The sequence below is a fragment of the Patagioenas fasciata genome, chromosome 15, assembly GCF_037038585.1.
Source record: "Patagioenas fasciata isolate bPatFas1 chromosome 15, bPatFas1.hap1, whole genome shotgun sequence".
In the NCBI taxonomy this organism is placed as follows: Eukaryota; Metazoa; Chordata; class Aves; order Columbiformes; family Columbidae; genus Patagioenas; species Patagioenas fasciata.
This window is the reverse complement of record NC_092534.1, coordinates 1,014,215-1,038,140: the sequence shown is the minus strand read 5'-3', so window position 1 is coordinate 1,038,140 and position 23,926 is coordinate 1,014,215. Positions and strand designations below refer to the sequence as shown.

The following is a 23,926-nucleotide window of genomic DNA, read 5'->3' as shown; positions in this document are numbered from 1 at the left end:
AATTCTGCAACAATTCTTCAGCTGTTCTCTTTGTTTTCCTCCCATTATCCAGTGATTTAATTCACCCCAGAAGAGCACAATGACTTTTGCTGCCAGGTTCGATGCAGTGTAAGTTGTTTCAAGACAAATGTCAAATTTTCCTGTGGAGCAAGATATTGAACAGCCTAGGCAAACGACAAGGGTTTGTCCAGAATGTAATCTGAGTACAACATTTGTAAACTGTAGTATATTTTGTATTGCATTTTAATTTGTTTTGCTGTAATTTTCATTTATTTGCCCAGGGTACGTATTTCAGAAAGCACCAAATTACTTAGCATCGTTAGTGATGTGCATTTTATTATCCAGAAGTGAAAACCTGAAAGACAAGAACAATTAAAGAACAGCAAAACATATTTGTTGTAAGTGATAGACAAGGAGAGTGATGATTCATAATAGGAACTGTAAGTGTTCCAAATGAAGTGGGAACAATTGATTATGCTACCGTGCTTTTGAAACAAAAAGATGTAAGGAGTGTAAGCAAGTGTCCAATTCTTCTTGATTCTGGCTCAGAATAATTTCTCTGCTTTAAACTGAAAAAGGGATCATATATCCCACACGGGGTTCACAAGCCTTTACTGTAGGTGTTTTCATTATTACTATTACATTAGAGGCAGGCAATTATATTGAGTCTAAAATCTTTTTTTACACTTCACTGATTATGTATTTAGTAACAGGTCATGAATAAATTAATCACCTCTTTGGAGAGTAGTCATTAAAACTTGTCTTTTTTAGTCTTTCTCAAAGGCTTTCCAAGTTTGTGTAAGCCCCGAGTAGAGCTCACAGCCCGGGCCCCGCTCACCCTGCGATCGTCTGTGTGTGCTCAGCAAACACCGTGGGCTCCATACCCGCCTTGACCGCTGCCACAACCAGTAGGAAGCCTTTAAAGCCATTATTCCATCAACCCATCCTCTTACTTTCAAAAAACCGAGAACTTTAGGGGAGTCTTGACCGCCAAGTTGTACCAGACCATGGTGAAGGTCTGCAATAACATCTGTGTTCCCTCTGCTCGTCTTTGCTCATCTTTTTGAACAACCTTCTTCTTTTTGCTTCCACAATCTCTTGCAGTCATGAGATCCAATTTAATCATGTGTTGTTTGAAGAATGACTCAATTTGTTGTCGAATATTCTGCTCTGCAGTTTCAACGGATGTATCCTAGTTATTGTAGTGCATGAAATAGAGAACTCTTCCTTTTCCCAGTGTTAAAGGAGACATTAGACCTGACGTTTGAGGAGCTGCTTCAAGGGCTGTAATTTCTCTTCTACGCAAACAGGCTTCAGGAGTTGAAGGAAAGCCCTGGAGTCTGGAGCTCCAAGCCCCTGCCGTGTCCAACGCAACTTTGCAAGGTACCAGCTGAAGCTCATCAAAACTTTTCATAAAAAAGCGTGTTACAAAATAGTATCCAGATGAGATTATTTAGCATTACAAGTCCTTATGCAGCTTTTAGGAGAATCACTTACTTGCTAAATAGAGTGCAACAGCTCCTTGGGAGCCATTCCAGTCTATCAGGTAAATCTGTAATTAGTATCCAGTTGATCTGAAGCATGGTGCCGTCATTATGTTGATATAGACATACACATTAGAAAACATTACTGCCTGGGCACAGCAGGCAGCTCACAGACTCTAATAACTCAGCCATTTTAGTTTTTTAAAGCCTAGTAATTTTTGTTTCAGAGTTAAAATATAAAATCATAATTGCAACAATATTTTTAATTTCCAGTCAAGCATAAAACAGATGAGACATTTCTCATTTTTTCTGTGCTTTCCATGGTTTGAAAATAGTCTGTTAGATTTTTTAAAAAGACTTGAGAGGCTTTTTGTTTGTTCTTTGTTTTTTAAGCAAATAGGTTGTGTGGTAACATTAAACTGGTGACAACAGCAAAAATATATATATATATATTGTTCTTGTGAAAATAAATCTAAAAGAAAAAGTTTAGACTTAATGTAGCTAAGTGGAATGGATTTAGTGTAGCTAAGTGGAATCCCACTTCATATTGTTTGAAATTTAAAATTTAATTCTCAAAATGTTAGAGATTCGTGCCCTTTCGTGATAAATGTAGGTTCCATATTTTGGCGTAAAGGTTTAAAACAAGTAACCGTAACTAAAATAGGAGGAAATACAATGATGTGTCAACTTGTATCTACTATACTTTCATCATATTCAACAAAATTTAGGATAATTACACCGTGGTGGATTTGGCACAATAAATATAATTCAGGTATAGGATAGGAATGTGTGAGGTTCCAGGGTGCAGGAGCAGATGCACAAATTGGTTCGGAAAACCTCCCCACCTGATTCCCAATGATATTGCATTTGCAAGTCATTCAATCTTCCTTTGGATAGTCGCCTAAGCCTTTGTTATTAACTAAGAATTACTTTTGCTTTTTCATGCATTGACTAGAGATTTGGGATATGAAAAGCAAAGCTCGAAGGTCTGATGATGTGTTGCCTGTTGCTTAGAAAATGGATACTGTCTGCAGACTCAAACACAGGAAAATGGGTCTCTTTTGTCATTTTTTCCATGGCCTCAATATACCACAGCCAGTGTAAGCATAAAACAGATTTCTTAATGGGCCAACATCAATAATAAACTATTCTCATTCGCCTGTCACGTTTGAAAGGAACAATGTGAACAAAGAGCGAGTGCTACATGGAGCATTTCACACTGCTGCATTTTCAAACAGAGCTACAAAAGCTGTGAACCATTACATGCATACAAGGTTGACTGACTTTGCTTTAAAATCACATGTAACGGGAAAATTTGTCTTAAAAATAAGCCAAATCAGGTATGCTAGTATACCTGGCATAAGTAAAATCCCAAATGAAATTGCTTATTGAACAAGACATCCAGAGCAGTCTTGTGAGTGATGTGACAGACCAGAGCTGAGGAAAATCCGACACAGAACTTTTTCAGTTTATTGGTAGGGTGGAGAAGAATATAGGCAAGAGAATAACTCTTAATTCCAATTATGAAACATTTGGAAACAAATGGAAACAAGTTTGAGTCAACCAAGCTCAGGCTGACCTACACATGGTCTTTTCAGTGAAAAAGTAGATTTCAAAGTGAAGTATTCACCCAGCTCTGAGGTCAAGGGCATCTTCTCTGGTCAGCCACCAGCTTTTTCACCAGTTTCTTGTCTTTGTCTGGATATTAATAAAAAAATTTTAAAAATATAAGGAAAAACTCCCAAACTTGTATAAGGGCAGAGGCTCTTCCCCATGCAGTGTGTGAACATCAGCTGGCGGAGGTGGAACTGCTTGGAACCATGGGCTTTACCTTTATAAAACCACAATGTGATTGGGATTCTTTTAAAGCTGTTGGTCTTGGCACTGAATGGGATCAGTGAAGATAACCTCTTGGAGAAACAGAACTCTCATTCCAGCATGATGAAATGCCTTAACGACCAAATCCTTTGGATTAATTTATCACCCACAGTGTTTCCATATTTATGAGGACCCAGCAAGAGATCCAGGTGTAATATAAGGAATCTGTTAATCAGAAAGTGGATTGGGTCATCTTAAAATCTTTCGAAGATAGAAAGTAATTTTGAAAAAATGTGAATCTCTTTTAGCTAACTTTTCACGTCACTGTTTTTGCTTTTCTCTGTGCCTGACTGTTGGGAATTTCAAGGGGACTGGTCGATTTTCTCTTGAAGGAGAAACTAATGCCATGAAGTCAGTGCATTTTCTTAGTTTAACCTCTCTCAGTTTGAGTGTTCACAAGCAGAAATACTTCAAAATAACCTGCAGTTGGTCTTGTTTTTAAATACACCAGCCTAGACATCAGCAGTACTTTTCTAGAAGGCACTTGCTTATAGTCACATAGAGAGTCATCCTTGCCTATTGCAAGGGTATCCCAAAATTATCAACAGATCTTTTCGAAGTTAAGCTACAGCTTTATCGGCTGCTCATTAAGCCTTTTCTCAGTGCTGTGGATTGACCTGGATCAAGAAGCACGGTCCAGTTCAGGAGTACAAATCAGCCAGAGGATGTAGGATGGACTTCACACTTGCTTTGTTTCACCCTTAGGACAGATGATCACTCCTGTTAGTGTTCCACAAGATAACAAGTTATTTGGGTTGAAGGGTTGTGTTTTGATTATATAAATGGTTGGTGCTGTGATTGCACCTATGAAAGCACCAGTGACTGGGTGAAATAGGCCCTGGAGTAAGTGGGCCACCGTGCCCTCATACCCATGTCTTGTGGAACAGGACAGATCCGTTCTGTCAGGAGGACTTGGACATGCTGTTGCAGGGCACTGCTTTTCCTTTTTTTGTTCTCCATCACTCTTATTATTTTCTGGAAAGAAGATTGTGGTGATCTGGTCTCAGTCTCTTGGGGAAGCAGAGGAGAGGGGCTGGATTAGATCAAGAGGGTCTCAGCAAAGTCCTCCGCACAAACTGGCCAAGAAGAAGAAGGTGAATCCCAGGAGAGGAACAGATACCATGGGGGTAATTAGCAGGGACTCTCAGGCTCTTGGGAATTGTTGGTGAATATATTCTGGAGAACAGAACATTGAACAATCAGTGGTTGGAGCTGAAGGCTTTGCAAAACAGCGGATTAAGTGATCCGGGCTATGCTCCTGTGATTGTTTTGCGTGTTAGCTTCTGAAGGTACAGACGAGTCCGTGTTACAAAGGCTCCTGAGAATTTGCAAGTGTGAAAAGCTACTTAACAGGCTAATGAGAGAGGTTAGGCTTTCATTTCCCAAAGCTAAATATGGGAGCACAGTTCTGAACAGGGATTTCTCTTAGTTTTATTTATTTCAGAGAAGATCCTTTGAGGCATTTTGAACCTTGTTATCAGTTGCATTTGATGTTTATTGAATAATCATTCTCTCATAAAATATTCTACGGACTTATTACCAAAATATCTCTTCAAGTTTGTGTTCTGTGGATTTAATTCAAGATTATAGGTTCCAGTAGAATGCCAACAGGGATATATTTGTCCTCCTGTAACCAGCATTCCTGTCTCATTCTTGGCCTTGCACTTTTCTGTACAGGAGCCGTGAATCTATGACTAAATGTTATTTATTAGACCCTCTCTTTTGACAGCTGTTTCAGAGAAGAACTATGTGAACAGACTGGTAAAGGAATTTTCAACCTTTACTTTCACTTGATCAGACTTGAAATCATCACTACATTTCATGTGGTCTTTTTCTCATTTCTTTAAAATCCATCTGTACTCAAAGAACAGTTTATAAACTGCATACAAACTAGGGATGTTCACTCGGCTCTGAACCAGACTTACGTTTGGTGGGGCTCACAAGCGCCTTTGTATGTGTGGTACAGAATTGGTATAGAATGCCTGCCATGGGAATGGGTGTAAAGTCAGAGTTTTGGAGGCTACTCAGACGAGAAGGGCAAAGTATACCGAGAGAAAAGAATGACAAATCCAAAGAAAGAAATCTGTTTACCCTTTGGAAAAACAATCACAAATAGTAATTCTGTCCTGAGTTGCCAATTGTTTGCAGATAGTAAAGGTTCTTTAAAAGTATCATACAAAGTAAGACAGCTGAAAGTACATTCTTTTTGCCTTGATATGAGACACCAACTGTTAAAGTCTTAATGTCCTTTAAATATTGTAGCATGTGGGGGGAAAAAAAAGTGTTCCTCAAAACAAATTAACATTTTCAAATGCCTCAGCTGAGTGGTTCCTATAGAGGCGCGGATGCTCACAAGATGCTGGCCCTAATTTTGTCTCTAACTGTTTCTGTGACTGCCTGAGCTGTTCAGTGACAAGATCCTGGAGATCTGTGAAATATTTAGACACTTAGGAAGGTGTTATAGAACCACACACACTGCTAGGGCTGTGTCTGAGGAGGGAGAGCTTGCTCCCCACAGGGACAGGAGATCTAAGGCACCGTGAGGAGCGGGGATGCAGTGGGCAAGCACCATGTATCGGAGAACGGCACGAAAAGTGCCTCTGTACGCTGGAGTTTTTATGGAGTTGGGGCCTGGTTTCTTCCCACACCAGTGTTTACGTACAAGAACAAGGAAATAATGTAGTTACAGTGGGGTTAACATTACTATTTTTGAGCTAGCTGTTTGCCAACAGCCGTAGAAGTTTAAAGCTTTATAACCATCTGTCATGTAGCTGGATGGAAAACACTGATATGTAATGTGGAATCTTCTTTGCCCACCTTGTTCCTGCCCTCTCAGGTTCTATAACTGGGAGTCAATAAGTGACACAAATTACAGAAGTTCAATCACTTTCCGTGTCCCAACTTCTTTAACGCAGTCTGTACTATTGCCACGGTAAGTGCGTAACCTGAACAGCTGTGTTGTAACCATCCTGCCAGTAAAATAGTTGCTGCTTTTTTTTAGCTCATGGCAGAGATTCTATTGTAGGGTGATGGATATTGCAGTAGAAAGGCTCAAAATAATGTCCAGGAAAACAAGTGTTTTGATCTGCCTTGTATTCACCCGTTGGAGGCTTATGTAAATACTGCGAAGGGAGATACAGACTTGCATTTGGAAGGGAGTTCTGTAACATATGAAAGGGTGAGGTTACACAGCTTTACATGATAAATGCCATTTAAATACAGCAAGGAAGATGTTATGTTGCTTTTGTTTTGTGTCCTGTGAATGTGCCTTCTAAACATACATTTGGAAAGGGGGGCTTGCAACTAGACTGTATTTAAAGGTAGTAAATAAAATAGCCAGACAGGCCAATGGAATGATTTACTAATGCTAAGAGAGTTGGGAAATAAAATAGTATGTGTAATGAGTTCTGTTGGAAACTGGGATGAAATATTGAAGTTTATTTTCTTTTATACTGAGTAATAAAAGCAAAATATAAAAGGTGATCTCCCAAATTTGCTGGTTTTGTACCTCAGTGCATAGAAGGAAGGTGAAATAGATTTTGCTTATGGTGCAAATGCATCATAAGAAGGAAAAAATCAGATTAAAAATATATCAAATTTTCTTCTTTAGGGTAAAGCTCTTTGAAGTATCCTTCAAATACTTGTCCAATTTCATTGCTCCCCTGGTTGCTGCCTATGGCTCTTTCAATATATTCATACTTATAAGTAGATCGTGTTTCACTCCTAATCTATGAGAGCTGGGGGACAGAGGTGATAGGAATAATGGTGTAAGTTGCACACCACATTCTGTAGCTCTTTCATCTTGCATCTTCTTTCATCTTCCCTCAGTTTCAAGCCTCTTTTCCCATAGGTTACATCATCCTGCACTAATAGGCTATGCTTACTCAAGTTATAGAAATGTGGAAATTGTGTTGACTTATACTGACTCTTCTAGAAGGTTCCTTCAAAAGAGAATGTACTGTGCCCCTCCGTTCTCTCCATCTACTAGAAAATCTCATTTCTTGTATCCTGTGAGAAAAGGCTCCTGACAGAAGGTACAGAGCCAATCCCATTACCTGCTTCTTGGTTCCCTGGTCGTTTTCTGGGGTGTTGAGATTTTTTTATACGTTATTTGGATCTGAAGATTTTCCCTACTTTTGAACTCAAAACCTCTTTCTTAAGCCACACATTATGTACTTTCTCCCATTTGCCGTGTCCCTGATCTTGGTCTCTTGTCTGCCAACTGTAGCAGCAAGAGGTAGATGAAAGTTTAAATCACAGCTTCCTTGAATGATTTCATGTCTTGAAGTGTCTGTTTATCGTTGTTTTGTCCTCAGCCTGTAGGGACTAGAAGACGTTTTTGTGGAATTTTTTGTTTCTCTCTGCTATGTCCTCCAGAGAGTGGAAATGGAAGAGGAAATGACAACAATGTCACACACTCGAATACAAGTGAGTAATGGCACAAGCATTTGTTAAGTCACATATTTCTTTGAAACATCAAAAATTATTAAATTTTTATGGGAAGCTTGAAACACTGTGGATTAAAGCACAGTCACTTTGCTTCAGATTTTTAGTAGCAGCCCTTGACTTCTCTTTCTGAGACCATCATGGCAACATCACATACCAGTGAGGAATAATGGTTATACAAAAATGGATCTGTGGTTTAACCCACTGACATGAAACTTTGCATGGGTGTCAAAACAATGGATAATTTTATATGGACTATTCTACAAGGCATAGCTAATTGAATGGCAGCCTTAAGTTTCCACCACTGTTTGTGAAACCAGGGGTTTGGAAGCGCATTTTACATAAATGGTCAAAAGCGGGTGTCTTCTGAACTCTGGCTTTGGCTCCAGTGATCTGCAACACTACACTGGACTTTCTTTGAGCTTCTCGTAGAAATCCATTCTCAGGCCATATGCATAAAAAAAGGGCAAAGTCTGGCAGCGCTGAGTGGCAGAGTCCCTCCACACCAGTGACATAGATGCCAGGTCAAACGTCACTTGTTTTCTAGGTCAGACTGTGTCACTGGCTTGTAGCACAATAGTGCCAGCTCGTAGTAACGCTTCTTCCTCAATCTGGAGCTGCTGCTGAACAACGTTCTGCATCATGATAACTTCCTGTTACATGAGCAAACATTAGTTCCAAGAATTAGCCAGAAAATGGCAGCAATCAAATGTTCTGAGCTTCCTAAATGTCCATGTGTAGCACCTCATAGCGTTCTGCTCAATGTGTAGGTGCTGGGCAGTACAGCAGACCAAACCATAGTATTTATTTTTATTACCTTGATTATACTTCATACCACCCTAGCTGGATTTTCGTATGCATTTCAAAAATACAATTTTGAAAGCCTTAATTATTTAAATTTAAAATATTATTAAATACCTAAGTATGATTATTTCTTCTAGATTTCGTAATATTGATTTGCTGATGCAGTTGCATTTCCGTTTATGTGAAAGAGTAGCAATGACAGGAAACAACAAAGAAAACTGAAGGTGTCGACTTCTGGCATCCTTGAGGCCAATATTTCTTAGTTCCCCGGTACAATACTAAGCAGCAAAAGTAAGTTGTTCAAAATCTGTCCTACTGTAATGTCATCGTTACTGTGGTCACCTGTCATGAGTGATGTACGCGGTGTTGTGAGGTTCAGGTGAAAGCAAATATCGTAAATGAATGCACATTATATTTTCAACAGTTGTTTCATGGAAACAAAAGGAGAAAGAGGTTCTGATCTCCTGCCTAAGCCTGGGCAATATCATCCTTTTGTTCAATGGACAGTGTGTGGACTGTTTCACTGGAGTCTGGTTACCAGAGAAGCTGCCATACACAGCCATGGCTTGAAGCTAGAAACTGTTGTTAATTGTCGTAATAATACATTTGCACACACACACAAATACACAATTAAAGTTCTCATAGTTCTTAAAAGCTTAATCAGTACTTACTGAGACTAGCATTTATAGTTTTGTTAGAAGCTGGGCTGAATTCTTGCTTGAGCTATAAAATTCTCGGTTACTGCAGAGGAGAAATAGGTTCCCCCTGTGAAGTTTCCGCCTCCCCTCCAGCTACGCTAGAGGAGATCAAGACACGTTCCACTGAGAACAGAGAGAGCGCAGCTCCAGTGGCAGCTTCTCTGATTTCAGTGTGGCTTCTTTACTCTGCATAATAAAGACAAGTCAGTTCCTTCAACACCTGTGTGAGATTGTAGCAACGGCATCATTCATCTGCAAGAGATTAATGAGAGGCCTTTGTTTGCCAGCCCTCCTGCAAGCACCTTATGCTTGCTGACATCTGATATTTCCCGTGACGGCTGGAGTTAGCACGTTTTCAAGGTAGCGCCACGTTGGAACCTTTATCACCTCATCAGCGGCTCTGCTGGTGTTGGCTCCACGCAAGGGACAGGCGTGCGGCCACCCGGTCCCGCTGCGCGCCAGCCCTGGCACGTGGGGCTGCTGGGCTGCTGGCTTGCTCAGACTTTTTGTTTCTCCTTTGCTGTGCAAGCAGCCAGAGTGCCTGAAGGTAATTCCTGTTGTTCAGCCAGTCTGTTAGACAGGTGCATTGTTTTCCATTTTGTGACTTTACAGGTCTGCAAAGCACACTGGACATGCATGATGTCACACAAGGATTCTTGTAGTTAGTATAAACATAAAACTCGAGAATATTGCCTAGAGAAGAAATGTCCTACAAAGCAAACGAGAAAACCTTTGATCTTGTAGAATTATCAAAATCTATTCATAGCGAGCAGAGAAACAAATACCTCTTCCCTGCAGGCTGGGCTCTTCCCTTTTCTTTACAGTACATAATACTGAAGTTTACAAAAAATCATCAGAATAACCTGTTAGCAAAAGTTCTTGGAATACAGGGTAGAAGTGGTACTAGTATCCATGATGTATGGCACAAGGTATAATCTAAGAAATATGTTCCTTTTAAGGTGTATATATATATATATGCCTATATAAAATAAGGATATAATGTATAGTTTTGGGGTTGTCTGTGCAGGGACAGGAGTTGGACTTGATGGTCCTTGTGGGTTGCTTCCAACTCAGGACGATCTATGATTCTGTGACTCTGTATTCACTGTGGATGTGAGTGGTGTGTTGAATGTAGTGCACCCTTACCAGCTGAAGTTTTATGAAAGAAAATCTATTTGTTGGACAAGTTACAGATTCTAACTACTTTGGTATTTGTTAGTCTGAGCAAAGGCAAAGAAACATGCCATGAATTTATGAGTGGTTTTATTAAGGTTTTCTCAGATGAAGTGTATTGATTTTCATCTGGGCTGATATTCTAATATTCTCTCTAGCATTTCATGATTTCATTTTGTATTTGCTTGCAAACATGTTTTGCCTTAGCTGTAGCTATGTATAATAGCATTAACTCTGCAGTATAATAACGTGCTGAATAGGGTACATGTCTGTTAATTGCTTTAATTTGGGTCAGTACGTCAGAATGCACGATTTGTCTGTGATTAAAATTTTGTACCCTGGTAACACACACAAACAGCCCCCACCACGTACGTCCCACCATTTGTTCTGAAGAACCTTTTGCCAACCCCTCTTGATGGATGGACAGATTGGTACCTTGCATCCTGTTCTCCTGAATATATCTGCATATATTTAGAAAGTTAGCATTGTATCAAAAAGACCTAAATTCACATGTTCTACATTTACATGTTCTACATTTAAAACACCAGACTTTCTAGTTAGTGTGTTTAAGAGACTGTGTTACTAGTAGCTCTGGTAGAACAGAAACTCGAATGTGTTTTCTCTCAAGCCGTTCTCATCTGTGCACTTTTGGACTCACTGCTAAAGAAAAATTACAATATAGAAACTTTCTTCTTTTGTTTGGTAGTATCATGGGATACAAACGAGTGGCCTGAAGCTAATTTTAAGGAAGCATAAGCATATGCTGTTGTTCATTTTCAAATATATTGTAATGATTCACATTGTGCTTCATATTTTCAGCAGATAAACAACTTGATTGTGCTAGTCGCTTAACTCCATCAATGCCAATACTCTTATGAGCAGACAGGCTAGGATTTTTGTTTGTTCTTCTAAGGATTTCCTCCTCTTTCCCAAGTTTCATGTTAAGACAAAGGACAGCATCAGCGAATTAGGAGAGGTATTCTTTTTAGCAGAAAATCCATGTGAAATTTCTCACTTAGTCCTAATGGTTCTCCAGCTGAATGCAAAAAAAAGCCATCCTAAGCAAACTAAATCTGGTGAAAAGCAGCAAAGAACTAACCTGTTGTAACACATTGACATCTCTGGGAAACATGTACATAGGATGTTAACATCCCACAATTTAGTTTGCAGCACCTATCAGTTGACATAAAACATTAGGTATTTTACTAAAATATTTCCACGTTTTGAAGGTAATTGCTTTAAAGCATGATCTATTGTGCAGTCCTCTGGTTAGAGCAAAAATCCAGATGTGGGATACAGAAGTTCATGCTCTTTCTGCGGCAGTTCCCGCCGTCCGGCCCTCGGGGCGCGCTCTGCGTCGCGGGGGCACGGCTCTGCTCCTTCTTCCAGCCCGCTCGATCTGACGGGACCTTGCACAGAGCTGCATGGCTTTGATGGAAGGGGTAAAGAAAGGCCCAGGCAACTCATGAAAATAGTTTGCTCACCAGAAAGGTGAGAAAAGTGAGTTCTTACTGCTACTTCTTCAGATAAGTGACAAGACTTGACTTTGACTCCCTTATTCCGCATTAGCACTCTGCTGAACACAACAGGGCAGAGACACCAGCCACAGATCTTTTAAAGCAAAAACAAACCTTTAAGTCCTTTCAAGTTTGGCCTTGCAGACTTCAAGATGCTGCCTTTTGGTAGCACATAAACTGTTGACTCTCATGAAAGGTAAGTTTTTCAGGAGCTTACCCTGAACATCTCTGTTCATGCTGCCTTTAGGCAGCTCTTTGATCATCGTACTAATAGTTAAGAATCTTGTTGTGAGGCCCATGACTCCCTGTGCCTCTCACTGAGGTTTCCAGACCCAATTCAGAGCTGTGTTTAAAAGCCCAGTGCCACAAATCAACACGACACAATTTAATTGGGGAGTTCAGAAGCAAACTGGAGGAGCTGCAGGTGTGAGGGATGAGGGGCAGGTGTGAGCGATGAGGAGCAGGTGTGAGCAATGAGGAGCAGGTGTGAGGGACGAGGAGCACTGTGAGGGATGAGGAGCGCGTGTGAGGGATGAGGAGCAGGTGTGAGGAGCACTGTGAGGGATGAGGAGCACTGTGAGGGATGAGGAGCGCGTGTGAGGGGAGGGAGCAGCTGGTGCTGAGGTGTTGGACAGGAGAAGTTGGAGCCTGTGCCTGGAGCCGTGGAAAAGTTTTAAAAGAAAGAGTTTATGCCTGCTGCTGTGGGCACCCTGTGGGCTGTGGAGGGCTCCATGGGCTGCTGGGCCACCATGGCTGTACCATGCACAGTGCTGAGTGAAACTGCTTTGTCTGTGGGTGGTTTTTGAAGGACATAAAAGAGCTGGGGTGTTGCTAGAGAGCCACAGGTGAGAGTAGGGTAAGTAGAACTATAATGGAAGGACTGCTTGGTGGTCTTTTAGGGCATGAGGGGAGGGGAAAAGCCCTTGGGATACCAGCAGGAGTGTGAATGTGGTGGGGCTGGTGTGCTAAGATGGTGTGAGGAGAGCGAGTAGGGCAGGTGCATGTTAGTTTTGTGTTTAAAAACAAATAGCTCAGAACATAAGCCTAGAATTTGAGTACATCGTCATATGTTTGTTTTGCTGAAGAGAGCTGTTGTCCGTAGGATGGATGTTAGATTAAGCGTAAAGCTGAATTTTAGATGATTCTTTGGAAGGCTGTTCTGACAAACTTCCTGCACCTTCTCTAGGAAAGTATAGGCTCTTTGGTTTATCTGAAGGACTAAATAACTTGTGTGGTATAGTTTTACTTCTTGAAAACAAGGATAGAAAACTCCACAGTAAGATGAGTGGAGTGGCACGAGATGGTTTTGCAGGTTGTGGTCTGTGTGGGGATGGACTTGGTGCCTTTGGGAGTGCAACTGCAGGGGGCAAAAGGCTTTTATGCATGGTTAAACTTCCAGATTTCATGGTATGGATCCAGTATAAATTACTAAGTTGTTCATAACAATGTGGTTGGAAATAAGGCTCCAGTGATGAGGACAGAGCTAACTTTTGTAGTTAAATGGTGTAGTGTTGCAGTTGGAGGAAGAAATGCTGTGTTACATCAGCTCCTTGGTGGGATAAGAATCATATTCGGGATAAAGGATTATTTATTTAATGCTCAAATTGAGAATTATGTTATTCAACAGACAGTCATTGTGCCACCTGTATTAAAAGTTATGTAAATAAAGGAATTAATTATTTACATTGCAATGCAATGTGAAGTTACAATGCAATTATTTCTTTGCATTGTTTTTCTTGAGCTGTCAGGGCAGGGAGTGGCAGAAACTGGAATGCAGGTCCCTGCTCAGCAGCTGCTCAAAGCACCTTCCCCAGTCCTGCAGGCACCTGCTTCCCTGGAAACAACAGCTCCGGGACACCTGGGTGCAATGCAAGGGGAAATTGCGATCTTTCAAATAGTAAACTAAATACGTCGGGTGCAATGACCATTTCTGCCTGCCTTTTCATCCTCAGTCCCACTGAAGTGTGGATCTCAAAGGTGGTTGGTGATCTCCAGGGGTAGATACTCAGGTGTGTCTGGGGCAGGTACAGGGACTAATGCTGTGCATAACAGTGATAGCTGCTTGTTTAGTCATGAACAGAATGCAAGTCTTTACTAGGATGGGAGAAGAAAAGCATGAAAAAGTGCCTCTGGTGTGTTGACTTGAGTGTTAACCAGAACTCAGACTGGGTTCCTATGGGTAAAGTACAGCTATCATGTCCTAGGAGGTGAAAAGCTTCAGAGTTTAGAGGAGCTCTTTTTGCCCTACTTCAAAGTATAAGACACATCTCCCAAGGTCAAGGAGCCTGCTGTTAGCTCATCAAAGCAAAGGCTGGAGAACAATGTGATTGGTCTATAAATGCATGTAACCAATGCAGCAATTTGACACAGTCAACTGAGCAGACAAAATACAACAAAAAAGTCTTATAGTGTAAGAGTAACTAACTTGCACAATGTTAGGAATACATACTTAATAGTTTATGTAGATTAATTGCTCTTGGAAGAACTTACCTTGGGTGATAATTGTTATCGACGTGTCTTTTGAGCCACTTGGGATGCTTTTCAGGTGTATATGCTGTAGTTCAAGTAGAGATATTGTAGGTGAAGCAGCAATGTGTGAGGCAGTCTCATGGCCTCTGATATGTGAGCCATTGGGCTGAAAGATTAGAGAGGTTCCTCTGATCTGAAAAAGAAGGAATTGTAATAAATGTCCTTTAACTGAGCTGCAAATATGACTGCATATTACATGAAGTAGGAGAAAACGGTTCCCTCAAAGGTGAAACAAATCTATGTGATCCAGTGCTCTCCTTAATTGATTAGCCAGCACCAAAGCACTGCCTGAATGAGGGAGGAGAGGAAGTATATTTTAGAACTGTCAGATCCCTACTTTTAAATCCCTTAGTTCAAAATTTTATCTATAATTAGCAAAAAGACATCCATATGGTGACTTTTCTAGTCCCAGATGGGTAGCTGTCATTTTGCACATGATCTTTGCTTCTCTTTTGAAGTAGAAATGAGTAATCTTGGAAATATTAATCTGACTTCAACTATATTTATCCTTCTATCAACAGTGATGACACATTTTGATTTCTTTCTTGGCGTACACAGTATGTGCTGCGGTGCAGAGGATTCCAGTTGCCGTAATATTCAGTGGAAAGAATAATTATCACAGGGAACTGTAAGTAAGTTATTATGGAATATTTGTATATTTAATTAGCAAAACCAAAATTTTCAAGAGTAGTGATGCAAAGATATGCCAAACTTAAGACTCTGCTAAGGGGATGATTAAAGGTGTTGTGCAAGTGCTTAAAATTGGCTCCCCTTTTCAGGCACACGGTGCCTGGCGCGGGAGCAGCTGCGCACCTGCTCTGCCTGGCAGGATGCTGCTGGAAGGAGCCCCAGCAGAACAAACAGAGAAGTAAAAATCATTTACTCTGCCAGAAAAGTTGTTTAGGTATCTGACTTATCTTTTTCTCTTAACTGCTGGAGTACTAATGCTTAGCACAGATCTTGCCAATGCTTAGCATTGCCCTTGCCAATGTAGTTTATGGGGTGACATAACTACGGGCATCTTGTATGTGTTTAGACTTTTGTTTTCTTTTTTGGGGGGTGGGGAGGGGAATGTAATTGTGGAAGGGGAAGGTATTTTATAGCAAGTGTTACATCTGTGCATGACTATCTCCCTCTCATTTTACAAAAAATAATTTTGGTTGCTGGTGCTCAAATATCCATATAATGAGGCTAGCAGTCTCTGTAAGTGGTGCAAAACCTTGACATTCCTCTTAGTAAGCATTCCCCTTAAAATGCAATCTTATTTTGGAAGGGAAAAAATGTTACAGTACAGTTGTTTGGGCTTTTTTACCACAGGCAGTGTCAGAGGCAAGAGGCCAGATCCAATCAAATGAAGTAAATGGAATTACCCTGAATTTACTCTTGTATAAGTGAGAGCTTGATTCAAGCCCCAAGCTACATGAAAATGATTGCTGTTCTCTTTGCTAGCATTGCCCATATGAAAGCTGACATAAATATGACCCAGAGTGAACTTATTTAGCAAGTGATAGGGTACATTTTTTCACTATGATTGAAAGACCTTAAGAATGCAAGTCTCAGAGGCACGAAGGAATAGAGGTACCTGAGTTCCATGAAGATCAATAGGAATTAAATGCTTAAGTGACTCAGGCCTATGTCTCCTGAAAACACTAAAGCGGTTTTTAGCAACTCAGCAATCATAGTTTCTTCTTTTCAGCACCATCCTTATGACAAAATTTGCACAGGAGATGGAAATGAATGCCAGAAGTTTATTTTTTAGGTTAATGTTTTTTATAGGCAAATAAAATTTGAGTGTTGCTGGCCTAATGCTAGGGGAAATTTTTTTGATAGTTGTAAGCTTTGCAAGTAACTGAAGGGGTAAAAGATCTGAAAATTAACTTTTTCATTGTAAGAGTGGGGGAGACTTGCACTTTATAGTGAGGAGAAACCCCACCAGATGCTCCTGTGAAACCAGAGCAGAATGCAGTCTGGGATGCGGCCGTGTTATCCCTTCAAAAGGAATTTAGTACTTCATATCTTGATTTTTGGATTTTTTCCCCCCAGCTATGGCAGAAGAAAAAGAGATTCTGTCCCTCTGTCAACCTTAGTCTCACAACTTTCTCTGGGATTTCAACCCACTATTTCAAGTACCTTTACTGTTTTGCTTTGTTATTCTCTTAATAACACCGCTGTACAGAAGGATGTGAATGCAGTTAAGAGACTGTCTTTGGAAATCAGCCCATGTGGTTTAGATCTGTAAGAAACCCATAGAAAACCAGCATTGTTGTGGTCAACCTGCACATTCTACAACAGGATAAAAAATGTATGCATCTGATGATGTAGATTGCTAATCAAACAAGTGATATGTGGCTTATTTTGCTCCATGTCTCTTTAAAGACACGATGATTAGCTATCAAAAAGAAACAGCATGTTTTACAGATACAAGATTAAATTATCATTGAGCACTTGATATTTGGTAATTTTAAGCTTGAGTTGTGCCTTTAAATGCTTGACTAGGTATGTAAATTTAATAGAACCTGTATATATGCTTGAAAAAGTGCTGAAGATTTGAATATTGTGGCAGGACCCGGCTCCAATGGTTATAGGAAAAATTGTTGCGTACCTCTCATCCTAATGTCACTTCACACATAAAGCAAGACACAACTAAACCGTAACTAAGGCAAAATGATTTGTGGCAACAGTAATATTCAGATTTTCACTTCTCAAGGGCCTGTGGAAAATGTAAATTCAACTGAACCAGAAAATTGTGGTTAATTAGGGGCAGGGAAAAACTGTTACTCAGATTGAATGGTGGGTATCCAATGAAAATATTCGAATTACACAGTTTCCAAGAAGATGAGCAAGTGGGGCAGGTTTGTGCCATGGTGCAGGGGCACACTATTACCTTCAAACATGCAGAGTGAGGCTCAGCCAGTTAAGACTTGATACCTGCCAAGTCTTTGGCTTCGGAATTTGAGAATTGTTGTGGGTTCTCTTAACTGACTTTTCTTCAGTTGGAGCCGAGCGAGCACCAGCGGGGAGCGGCTTCCTAGGTTACAGCTCTTTTTCCATTTGCAGTTTCTGCAGGAGACTTGCTGCCACGCTGAATTGGCAGGAATCTTGCAGAAAAACACTCAAGGTTACAAAGAACACTTAATCACACACCGCACACTATGAAACAATATTTTCTTCCTTGTAGAACAACAGTAGACACCATGTCCAGATCTTTCTATCAGTCAAAATTATTCAAGATGAGGAAATTTTGCTGCTACATTTCAGGACTTCTTCTAATAAGTGATTGATACTTAATAAAACTTAAAATCTGCACACACACACCGAGGGGTTGTTGGATTTTCTTCCATTTCACTAGGTACAGTCAAGAACCAAAATCTTATGTTTGATCACATAGAATTACAGTCTAATGAGTCCCTAAAATTTACTTAGTTTCACCTAATTGTGTTTTGCTTGACTTCTCTTAGAATTAATTACAGCTAAGGAAGCAAAAGGCTGAATTCATAAGGGTGAGAATGGTTGCCAATTTATAAAGAGCTTTGGGGTGACCGAAACTGAATTTTACCAAGGTACCTGCAATAAAAGATCACATAGCTCTAGCTGGTAAAACTTCATCTTCTGCCAACTGCAGTGTTTGCACTTTTGCCAGATGCACACCAAAAAATATTAGTCACATAAACCTTCCAACAGTCAGGAATCTGGTTTATGAGAGGGAAAGTTTGTGCATAAAGAACTTGTAGGCTCTTGATGGGTGAAGCTATTCCAGTGCGGTTTTTATTAGTCTAGGAGAGAGTTATAAACAGTTTGCAGCGTAATCACCAAAGTAAAGGGAATAGTCCTATCGCCGTGTGTGCAGATATGGCACCCTCCAGAGAGGTTTAGAAATCTGATTCCTGCTCTGTGCTCCTTCTGATCTTGTTGGTTTAATTGCGTGCTGTTTGTCAGGATCTGGGACAATCTGAGAGCCGAATGCTCAGAGAGGGACTCGTTCTTGTATTTGCAGTTACTGGGAGTATGCAGGGGTATTTTTATGCATAGCAAAAACTAGAATGCCTTCTCGAGGCTATGGATTCTGATTCTTTCCTGACTCTAGCTTTAATCTGTTGGGTACGGTATGTAGATGACAAAAGCCTTTAGCAAGTGTAAAGGCTGTGCTTCTAATACAGATGTATAGAAAAGAGGGATGAGCCTGTGCGAAAAGGAATCGTTTAGAGTGTAACAGCAGGAGCTCTGGGAAGCATCACCCTGTGTTATTGCACATGCTGCTTCCTCACAAAGCGTCAGGCAAATTAGAAACTACGTGATTGAGAATAGCTTTGCAGAAATCCAAGAGGAAAGGTGCAATTAATGTCAGTTAGAACAAATTAATTATACAAAGACTAATGTTCAATTATTTTATTGTGTCTAATTTGTTTCCAACATATTTATGTCATCCATCTGTATCCTGAGGCTCTGTTGTTGTTGAATTTGTTATTGGCCTAACGTCCATCCACATATTTCTCTGTACTTCAGGATCACTTAAACACAATGAAGACAAATGCTTAGGGACAGTTTTTAATAATATTGAAGTGACATTTCATTCTGGGCTTTGGCTATGCTCTTATTAGCTAGATCGATGTGCCCTTTTGGTGGGTTCTGAGGGGCCTATTTGGTAAAGTGGATGGGTGGGAGACTGGTTAGATGTAAAACCTGTTTAAGACTTGCATGCTTTTTAGGGAGGAAGCAAAATAAGATGCTCACATACTGTCTGAAAACCCTCTACCCAAGTTTATGTGCACCTGTAGATGACTGTGGGAGACTTCTATAAACCCTGCACATCTTTCCTATAAGCTGTACCTGATTGTCTTTTTGCTGCGGTGCATCCCCTCTTCCTGTACCGACGAAGTGGAATGCTCAGAAATTACCAGTGCGAACAGCAGAAGTGATGCTGCTTCTGGGCACCAAGAGGAGTCCAATAATAAGAACGTCCCGCTCTGCAGGAACCTCTCCATATGGGAGTTGTTCTATCCAAACTGCATTGTAATTCTGTTTTCAATGTCCATTTCTCAATTACTTGGAAACTGTCTGCTCTCCTAAGGGATGCATCTTATTTCAGCACTTCAGAATTATGCATGAAATTTACTGCTCTATCAAAACAATGAGTTATTTGCTCCTCACAAAAAAAGGAGCCCAGGGACTGCAGGTGATTAGAATGTTGCAGGGCTGCTTTATCAGCCATGTTATAGCCTGAGTTATTGCCTTCAGCTGTTCTTTATCTGCTGTTTACAAATACTTGTTTGCATCAGTGTTTTCTACTGCTTTTTTATCTCCTTTTTATCACTGTGTTACTAAAAGCTGGTTCAGTCCCTCTCCTCTGGTTACCCGTTTTCTGCCTCTGCCGCCTGGCTGCTTGTAACTTTATTATTTCTGTGTTGTTGGAAAGCAACGTACTTTTTATTATTTTTCAGCTCTCTGCTTCTGAAAGCTGTGATTGCAAAATCACACCAGGCAGTTCTCTTGGGTTTTTATTTATCTCCCTCTGCTACTATTTGCATTTTACTGAAAGTAATTTCTGATTTTTTAAAAATTTTTTTCAGTCAACATAATTAGCTCCTGTGAATAGGAAACTGTTTTTCTTTATTGCTTTTTATTGAAGTACGTTGTTTTGGGTTTTTTTCCCCTCTTCTCCCTTGAGGCGAAATTGTAAACAGCACTGTTTTGGAAGGTGTTCTTCCTTGCCTTTGGATTTAGAAACAAAGGAGACTAACATCTGTTATGAAATAATGTTTCATTAAAGACCTGAAACGGTTGTCCAGATCCTAGCTCGTAGAAACTGTTGGAAAGCCTTTGAAATCTCTAAATCTACACTTAATCTACACTAATTGAAAATCTTACCTATTTTTTAAAAATATTAAAAGCCCTGTGCCAGATTTAATCATTGACTTACACTGACAGGAGTTTCTGAATATCTTTCTGCTCAGTTAATTAGTTCATTCTCTAATAGGAATTATTTGGAAGGTACCTCTTGGGCATAGTGTGATGAAGCAGGATTGAAAGGTGCAGGAGTATTCAGTGATCCCATCATATCTAGATGTTCATCTGACAGTGATTGTCCATATGTTCCTTATGTTCCTTTTCATGAAAACCCCAAAGATACCGTATCATCCAAATTACATTTCCCAATCTTGATTCATCTTGAAGTCTTTAATTCACCGTTCCCTCAATCTGTTGGTAACCTGCATCTCTTGTGTCAGCTTTTTCCTTGGAAGGAACGTGCACTTTTACCATGGAATCATTCTGCATTTAGAAAGCAGAAGGGGCAGGTTTGCCTTTAGCTTTCATTTGATACGATGTATTTTGAGTATCCTCCAGGATACTTTTTTCTTGGTTTGTGTAAATTACATTATCAGAATATAACTTGAATTCAGTACCTTAAATAACAAAGTATTCGATTTATTTACTTCTGGTGTCACTAGGACCTTGTACTCCCTCTGACTGGAAGGTTCTTGCAAAAAGAAGCCGATAGGAGGCAGTGGCATCGGGACGAGGCAGAACAGCACAAAAGGAGCTCGCAGGTAAAAGGATTTTAATTTCTCTTGAACTGAGATGAGATTCAGGGGATGATTTCTTATTTATATTTTTTAAGGCATGCAGCTATAGAAGAATCTGCTTGTTTAACTTATTTTGCAAGGACTTCTGTTGTCGCTTAAATTTGAAAACAGCTTGTGAGTTTTTATGCAGTCTGTCTTTATCCAAAGATACCTTGTGATGATTCAACTGTTTATAATATCTGTAAGTTGGAGACAGCGTGAGGTTTTTTCCATTTTATTGAATACCTCACTGCAGAAAAAGGCCAAAGCTCATATTAAAAGAACAATGATCTTTCAGCCAGCTGGTTGTTCTTTTTTGGAGTTGGTGTCCACTGAGAGCCAGAGCGAGATCTGATGAGACTGAGTGGATTAAGTATTCTTAGCAATGTGTAACTGTATTAAAACGTGGTAAATTTCTTACCACAAGCTTGTTAAATCATTCTATGTTTACAAACCTGACATGCTTCTATGGCACAGGTGTGACCATGTGAACTGTCCCTAACTGAGCTAAGATGTGTGGTGGTGGATGTATTTAACATGTTAAACTTAACAGCTCGGGCTGTGAAACTTCAGTGTGGTTACAAAATGTCAGGAAGTGCTGAAGTATGACGTTATGAAATCCATGGCTCACATCCCGGTACCACTGAATTACATTTTAATGAAGTTACATGTGTTGGAGACCTCTTTCTGATAGGTTTTGGACCTAAATTACTGTTACCCATAACTCTTACTGCCCACTGATAAGTATTTACTTGCCTCTTACACCAAAAGCTGTTGAAGTGCACATAGTTTGCAAAGTGCCTGAGCTCTTTTGGGAATTTAATTTGCAATAAAAATATAAAATATATCTATAAATTATATTTGTACTTAAAGATTGACGCTGTTTTAGCTTGGGTTAAGCTCTGGAACAGGAATAGCTGGATACCAATGACGGGGAAATCAGCCTCTCAGGTACGTTTTGGTGTCACAATGCTTTTCTAGCGCATGCCAATACTCAGTTGTCACCAATGCCATCAGAAAGGCCATTTCCCCTTTCAGTAAATACCTTTGGAGGCAAAGCAGGTGAAAGCACTGGTGACTGGGAAATCTTAGTGTAAAGTAAAATAGAGTTGAGGCTACGAATTCTGTTTTGCATTCTTGAGAGTGCATTTACACTGTGATTAAACATTAGAGGGGGAAAAAGTGGTGATGGGAAGCAATCTGAAGTAGAACAGACCGTATTTAATCTGAGATTGACCTGAGAAGAAACTGCGTTTTAAGAGCTGATTTGAAAATAGAGGTTGATAAAGTGATGTAGGGGAACCTTTGGAAACAGCCGGCCGTGCAGATGGAAATCCCAAGTGGTGTGGTCCACTCTGGGGAAAAAATGCAGCTTTCAGAAGTGTTCCCTGGTTTGGCACAGGAAAAGCTAAAATCTAGTCGTACGAAAAGGAAATCAAGTTGATTCACTTGGTGCATTTCAAAGCTTTTAAAAGAATTACTGTGATCATTTGGTGTGTCTAGTTCAGCCACATTTGAGAAACTTTGACTTCTGTTTCTTAAACACAAAGCACTTGGGAGCATGACCGCCCAGCTGAAAGGCGCCTTTGGTCACCTTCAAGCCCCATGTTCCAGGAGTGACATTTAACATGTTTTCTGAGCAAAGTGTTCGGTTTCAATGGTTTGGTGTCTTAAATGAAGTTAGAAATATTTCAGCCAGTAATTCTTTAAGGTATTCTACACAACTGTAATTACTTTATAGTTCCTAGCACATATTAGGGGCCAATGTGCTAAAAGTGCAGGGTTTCTTTTTTTAAGTTTTATTTCCTTTTCCTTATAGGAATTAGTGAAGATTAATTATTCTGACTATGCTTATCTCCCTTAATCATGGTCACTAGGCATAGCCACAGTGTTAAATATATGGTTGCGAATATTGCAAGAGCCTCTTTCAGGAAATAGGTGAACTATATTAGGATTATATGTGAATTTCTTCTTTAAAGCGTCACTTAAATTCTACTCCTTTTCATTGCACATCTAAATAATGGTAGTACCAGCATGTCTTGATTGTAAATGTTATTTGTATATGTAGGATTTCCTTTTGTCACTTTATCTGAAGTATTTGACCTGAAAGTGACTTAGAACACGTGTCTGAATATAGTTAATATAGTTCCATTAGTGTCCACGGTGTGCTAGTTTATAATAGCTCAGGTGATTACATGGAACCAAGAATATTGCAGTATTCAAGTCTCCTTGTTCATGGGCAGTAATGCTTCATTGCTCTGCTTCCTAAGCAGCTTGTTGTTTGTCACTATAGAAATTTACATCAACTGTAAAATAAACTAGTGAATGACTCTGTATTTACTACAAATATCCTGAGGTATGGTTTAGTGCTGCTTAGGATGCATCATTTTGACTCCCTGTTTTACCTCCTGCTGGCAGAGCAGAACAAATACCTGCAGAGATGGGCTTAATGGAGCAGATACTGGGGCACTGATATTTTTGCAGCAAAGCAAGAGGTTTTCCAGTTGGTCAGTCTTGATTCTTTTTGTCACAGAGCACATGGAAAGGATGCAATTCTCCAACAAACAGATTTTGAAACCATTTTTGATTCTGTTCCTCCAGAATGTCTGCGAACTCCTTTAGATTAGTGACATCTAAAGCTTTATAAAGACGTCATGACTTGAAATATCCATACTGTTAAGATTAGATTAACTGTCTCTTAAGGACAGACTTCTGCTAAAGCTTCTTTGATACAACCTCATAGTCTGACCGCAAAATATTGCTATTGAATCCTTCATACCCTTGGCACCTTAGCTTAAATATGGTAGCTCTGCAGATCTCTGATCTTAAACCCAGGT

General features: G+C 40.0%; 1 long non-coding RNA gene across 2 annotated transcripts in view; it reads left to right on the top strand.

Moving 5' to 3' along the window:
* LOC139829156 (uncharacterized) overlaps nucleotides 1-23,926 on the top strand; it is a 295,027-nt gene that overhangs the window by 212,587 nt on the left and 58,514 nt on the right. Inside the window, exons 5-6 of one of the 2 annotated variants that reach the window (XR_011741508.1) lie at nucleotides 15,051-15,157; nucleotides 20,976-21,074. This is a non-coding gene — a long non-coding RNA (uncharacterized lncRNA). The remainder of the gene's footprint in view (nucleotides 1-15,050; nucleotides 15,158-20,975; nucleotides 21,075-23,926) is intronic. The other variant, XR_011741510.1, reaches the window with a different exon arrangement.